This window comes from Rhinichthys klamathensis, unplaced genomic scaffold (genome assembly GCF_029890125.1).
Source record: "Rhinichthys klamathensis goyatoka isolate OS25496 unplaced genomic scaffold, OSU_Roscu_1.1 h1tg000603l_1, whole genome shotgun sequence".
NCBI lineage: Eukaryota > Metazoa > Chordata > Actinopteri > Cypriniformes > Leuciscidae > Rhinichthys > Rhinichthys klamathensis.
The window spans coordinates 727,497-733,496 of record NW_026607058.1 but is presented as its reverse complement, the minus strand read 5'-3'; positions in this window follow the sequence as shown (position 1 = coordinate 733,496).

The following is a 6,000-nucleotide window of genomic DNA, read 5'->3' as shown; positions in this document are numbered from 1 at the left end:
AAAAAGTCCTAGCGTATAATTTGTTTAGGTTCCCATGGTTGCTCCGTGACCTCAGATGTTTATGTTGGAAAGGGAAACTTGACAGCTTTAGAAGCACTTGTCTGAGCGCACGAGGCATCTCGGCCTTCGAGTGTGTGATGCGCAAGCTGACGCGTCACAAGTCTTCACGTGAGAGCAGTGATTTGAGCCATGAATCATCTCTGTCACTGTTATCTTTGCACAACTGCACTGAATGATCATGTGTGAAGGTGCAAAACTTGATTTGGCAGGTTGCGATCAAGCTTTTTTCATCATGAAACTGCACATCTTTTCAAATTAAACATAGAATTTCAGGAGGCATGCAGCAGAATTAGATTAAAAGTCTGAGACCACAATGAAAATAGAATTAAGACATGGAAGTTCTTGTGTTTTGATAAAATGTAAAAATAGAAATATTATGACATAAAAGTAAGATTTATTGGTCACTAATACAAGGGTGACATTGGCCATAATTTTTTTTTGAGATAATAATCATTTATAGAAATTATATTAAAAAAATAGAAAAAGATATTTCTATTTATTTCAGTAATATAAAAGTATACTTATTTTAAATGATTAATTTACAATAATGATTAATAAATGCATTTCACTTGGAATTCAAAATCGAATTAAAACCTGATAATTTTAGAATATTAATAAAATAAAATAAGAAATATTATGGCATAAAATGAATAATACATATTTGAGATTTTTTAGGTCAGTAATACAATAAACCATTTAAATAACGTGATATGGTGATAAAGTGATTTAGAAAAAAAGGCTAAATAAATGTTCTGGAATCTAGAATTCAAAATTAAATTAAAACCTGAATTTTAGGATATAAATAAAATAATAATAAAAAGAAATATTATGGCCTAATATGAATAATATTTAAGATTTCTAGCTTAAATATATAAATTTGTGAAAGTGGCCATATTAACTCTTTTCACTTATATAATTTATAATAGAAAAAAAAAATCGATTATTCAATAATTTAATAGGGTAACTATATTAAACGATTAATTTAGAAAAGTGTGAAACAGAAGCATATTCTCCAGCAGTGTCGGAGTCCACAGCAGATATCACACACACACAGCAACGATGCAGATAACACACACACACACACACACACACACACACACACACACACACACACACACACACAGCAACGATGCAGATATCACACACACACACACACACACAGCAACGATGCAGATATCACTCACACACACACACACACACACACACACACACAGCAACGATGCAGATATCAGACACACACAGCAACGATGCAGATACATACACACACACACACACACACACACACACACACACACACACACAGCAACGATGCAGATGTGTTGCAGCACATTCTGTCCACAGACACGAGATCATGGCACATCAAAGAGAAGGAACTTTGAGTGAGTTCAGCTGAAGGGCGTGTTCAATGAGCAAACAGGCCTTTTTGACTCATGCACAGGGTGGTATTTGAGGATTTATGCGTAAGAATAGTCAAATGACACAGTAAGAGCTCATCACCCGGCTGTGTCACTGTGGTTAGGGAATTTCCTCTGTAATTACCTGAGCGATCCCTCTGCACCTGGACACGACGCTGAACAAACCCACGGCTTTACTCTGACCGCTGGAATGTAAACACACTTCCTCTACAAGACGCCAGGGCCAAAAACGTCAGAGAAATCAATACAAGACACGTGATGTCAATAATTGCTAAATAAATGTGTGGTTTACTTTAAGGGGGGGGGGAAATGCAGCCATTATTTACTCACCCTCATTCCGAACACAAAGACATCGTTTTTAAACGTCCATGGGCCAAAAAGGGACCATAAAGATAGTCCATACGACTTGAATCCATAAAATTTGATCTCATTTGTGCATGCGTGCATTCAAACTTAGCGTGACTAGGCTAATGCATGAATGAGATTTGAGAGCAGTTGTGGAGGGGAAGATTTTCAGTCAAAACTACTTAACTTTGGGTCTCTTCCTCACTCGAAGCATCATATTTACATAATATAGCAGATGCTTGCAAAATAGTCTCATGACTGACACAGCAGAAGGTCTGGACTCCATCGCAGCTTTCATTGGCCAAGGACACCCAGAGGCCGTCTGACTGACATGTACAGCAACCAATCACAGTTGTGTGTCATGTTTAGGGGCGTGGAAATGTAAAGTCGATGTCCCTACAATAACAGACAGCATGTGAAACTTTTGGACGTACTGTGAAGTGCTGTGAATTTTACACACTTCACATACTTTTGAAAATACAGCATTTAGTTGATCCTAATAAGCCCTCATTGTCACAGCTGTAAACATTATGGCTTTCTTCTTCCATGAGGGGGTTTGGCTTCACAACGGCTTTGTTAAAGAACACGCGCGTCTCCCGGAAATGCTCTACAATTCAACCAATCAGACGACGACTTTGAAACTCCTGTAAAGTTTCCCATTCTGTGTGCCTTATGCATCAGACATTCAGCCAACGCTTGAGGCGTTGAGACTAACTTACAAATGATGAACATCACAAGCAAAAACATTCATAATCAATGCCAACTTATTATACAGCAGAGCTGAAATGGTCCTTTTTTTTAAATCATTTTAGAAGAACATCCAATGTGAACATTCATCTGGTGCTCTCAGTTTAAAGTAAATCACATGGGTTTAGATCAACGTGAGGGTGAGTAAAGAATTTTTGGGGGTAAACTAATCCTTTATTGTTCTTTCCCAAGACCACAAGAAAGAAACCAACATAAACCTCCCCCATCGCAGAAGATTCTGCGAGTAGAAAAATGACAACTCGCTCACTTTTTTGGCCAAACTATATTTATTATTTTGCCATGGCAGGAGTACAAACCTTTCAGGCTCCTTATGAAGCCGTACGGCCTGCTATTGAGTAAATATACAGTAAAGACAGAATCATTCTGTAGTCTGCACGTCCAGAAATTATGGCATTGCAAGACAGGACTTAGATGACGGAATATCTCCACTGCCCACAGCTGCGCATGAGTCCACACATTATATTCAAGCAGCGCGCGAACACGCTGTAATGCATCATGAGAGAGGAGTTTCCACACTCGCTGGCTCTTGCAAAGTTTATACACTTGGGCAATGAAAACAAACAATTAAACTAGCAAGAGTCTAATACCCTCACAGGCATGAACCTATTTTCTGGTGCTGGCTTTGCGAGGACTATTCAAAGTTTAATGTTTGCACGCATATAAATTAACGCGTTGCCTCCTGAAGTAAATAAAAATACCAGCAATTGGCCACTGCCTCTGCAGCACTGCAATTCTGGGTCTATGATTTCCTTGCGCTGTGGTCAGGCCCCTACGGTGCAAATGCAGTCCAGATGAGTTCCTGGTTCACGGTTATGAGCTAAATGAAAGGCTTCAGGACAAATTCCCTCCATCAAACTCGCCTGAAATCAAGGCCTGCTGGTGTTCCAGCCGAGCCGGTCGCATGTGCACATGTGCAGAGTCGGGTCACGTGACTGACTGAATTTGACGGCATTGTGATACATGCTTGAATTCATATTGCATCCGTGGGTCTATTCGGACCGGGTCACTGACATGCATAGTGTAACTATAGCAAAACAAACAGGCTTATCAGTGTTTAAGAGGGAGGAGAAAACACCTCCCATATCTTTTGTTGTTTATGTCAAAGGTCGTGTGTCCAATCAAACACAGTCAAATTAGACAGATGCGATGTTGACAGGTTGTGCGACATGCCCTCATCCTCAAAAACCATGAGCACAACTACACAAAAAGAAAGTCTGATCAAGGCAACATTAAATATTAAGTTAAACATGGTTTGTACTGAACACAATGCTTTTTATGAGGTACGTTACTGGCTGCTGGAAGCATGAAAGCGTCAAAATTACAAAAATAATTGAAAGAAATAATCTAGATCCTGAAGCAAAACCAAGTGAGATTCACTGCATTACATAATTTGCAAAATACATGCAGATAAACTAAATGGTAGATTTTTTTTAACACTTTACTTGAAGCCATAATGCATTATAAAGGTATTCATGATTTACATTGTAACGCATTATATAAAATGCATTATATTTGCAGATTACTTACACTGGTTGCTTGAAATATGTATAATGTATTATAACTGTGGTTACAATTATTCATGAGATCTTTCGATAAGGTGCATTACAATGCATTAAAATACTAGTATAATGCATTATATATAAATGCTTCAAGTAAAGTGTTTTTTTCATGGCAAGCAGTAAGAACATGTTTTAGAAAACCAGACATGATTATTAACCAAAAGTTATTGTTATTAAATTCTCCATTATGAAAGCTGCTTCAGAAACCATATTCATTCTCCAATCAGATGGAGGTCAATGTGGCCTGGCACACGTCAAAGCCATATTTCCACGTGTTTGGCTGTGAATCACATGTGAAGCAGGTGATTATTATCGTTCCTGCCATCAGAGAGGACGATTCTCTGCACCGGTTCTGTGCTCTTATCTCGGTCATTAAAGCAATCTCAACACCAATTATGAATCATAAAGACGATCGTGTTGGCCACCTTATCTCTGGAATGCCACAGGAATGCAGGGCATCATAACATCTGCGTGTTGCCATGAGCATTCGATTGGTTTTATCTGCTAACTGAAGTATCTTGATAGGGTGTGTCTCTCCCAACATCTGTAAACCATACATGTTCATTTGAAGCGTCCACATGCCCTATAGCACAGCAGCACCATACTGTTACCGACCCCTTAATGAACTCAAACTGTCCATTTTCAAATAGTTGGACATCAAGGCATTTTTACCAGCGGTGCATAACGCGTTACATTTCAGAGAAACCTGCCTGCGTGAGGAAAGCTGTACTTCCCACTGTCCTGCTTTATGATCCATAAGAAAGTCAAGTTGTGATTCCTTTGACGTGTGTTTAACCTCAAGACAACCCAATAAAAGGCTATATTTTCTAGGGCCAAAGTGGAGAATGATTCACACAGGATAAGTAGATGTTGCTAAAGAGCATGTACTCCTTCAATTTTGGTGCATATAAAACTCTAGATTAGACTGCAGTCATATTTTCATCTGATTTCGGCTGTAAAATATCAGAAACTCAAGCATACACAACCTACAGCTAGATAAAAGCATGTTTATGGAGCAAATTCGATTTTGTTCTTTGACTTCAAATGAAAGAGTTTTAAGCTTAGCCTAACAGAACATCATGTTGTAGTTGTTTCTGTCAACGCATTCATTTTGCATTCTGCACTCTTTATTTTGGGCAACTTAATTACATGGCAATCCTCACATCGTTTTAAACAACGTCCCTCTAATTAAACACTTCCTAGCTCTCGACTTTAGAGCACCATGTAGTGAATGGCTCTTAATTAGCCAGACTCAATAAGCTGACTTCAGTATAAAGCTGGAGGAAGACACCTTTACGCTACCAAAGCATAAGGACCTGTGAGAAGAAACACAATAGTCATTGTCTCCAGGCAATAGCTCAATTTCAAGACCTCACACCGGCTAATTTCCTGAGCATTCAGTGTCAACTACCTGTCACATTGGTTTGAAATAAGTGCATTCACATTTACTGCTGCGTAACAAAGACCCATCTCTAAAACACTGGCATCCCAGTGCTGCATGCTCATTGTTTTAATGGAAGTCGGTCTAGTTGGGCCAATGCCGTTCCCCAATGGTAACCCTCTAAGTGCTTTTACTGCATTTAATGCATTTCCACCTATAGGCGAGTAGCTCTTGCATTTTGCATTGCTTGAAAGAAACATAGTAACTATTAATGACATACAGCTATTTGTTTTCTTTGATTATGCATTAAAAACATGGTAACACTTTACAATAAGGAAACCAACCATTATTAATCTTAATGTTAATCTCGTCATTTACTAATGCATTGTTAAAATCAATAGTTGTATCTGTTTCTATTACTTAATGGACCTGAACTAACCATAAACAGCTGCTAATGTTAACGATTATTAAA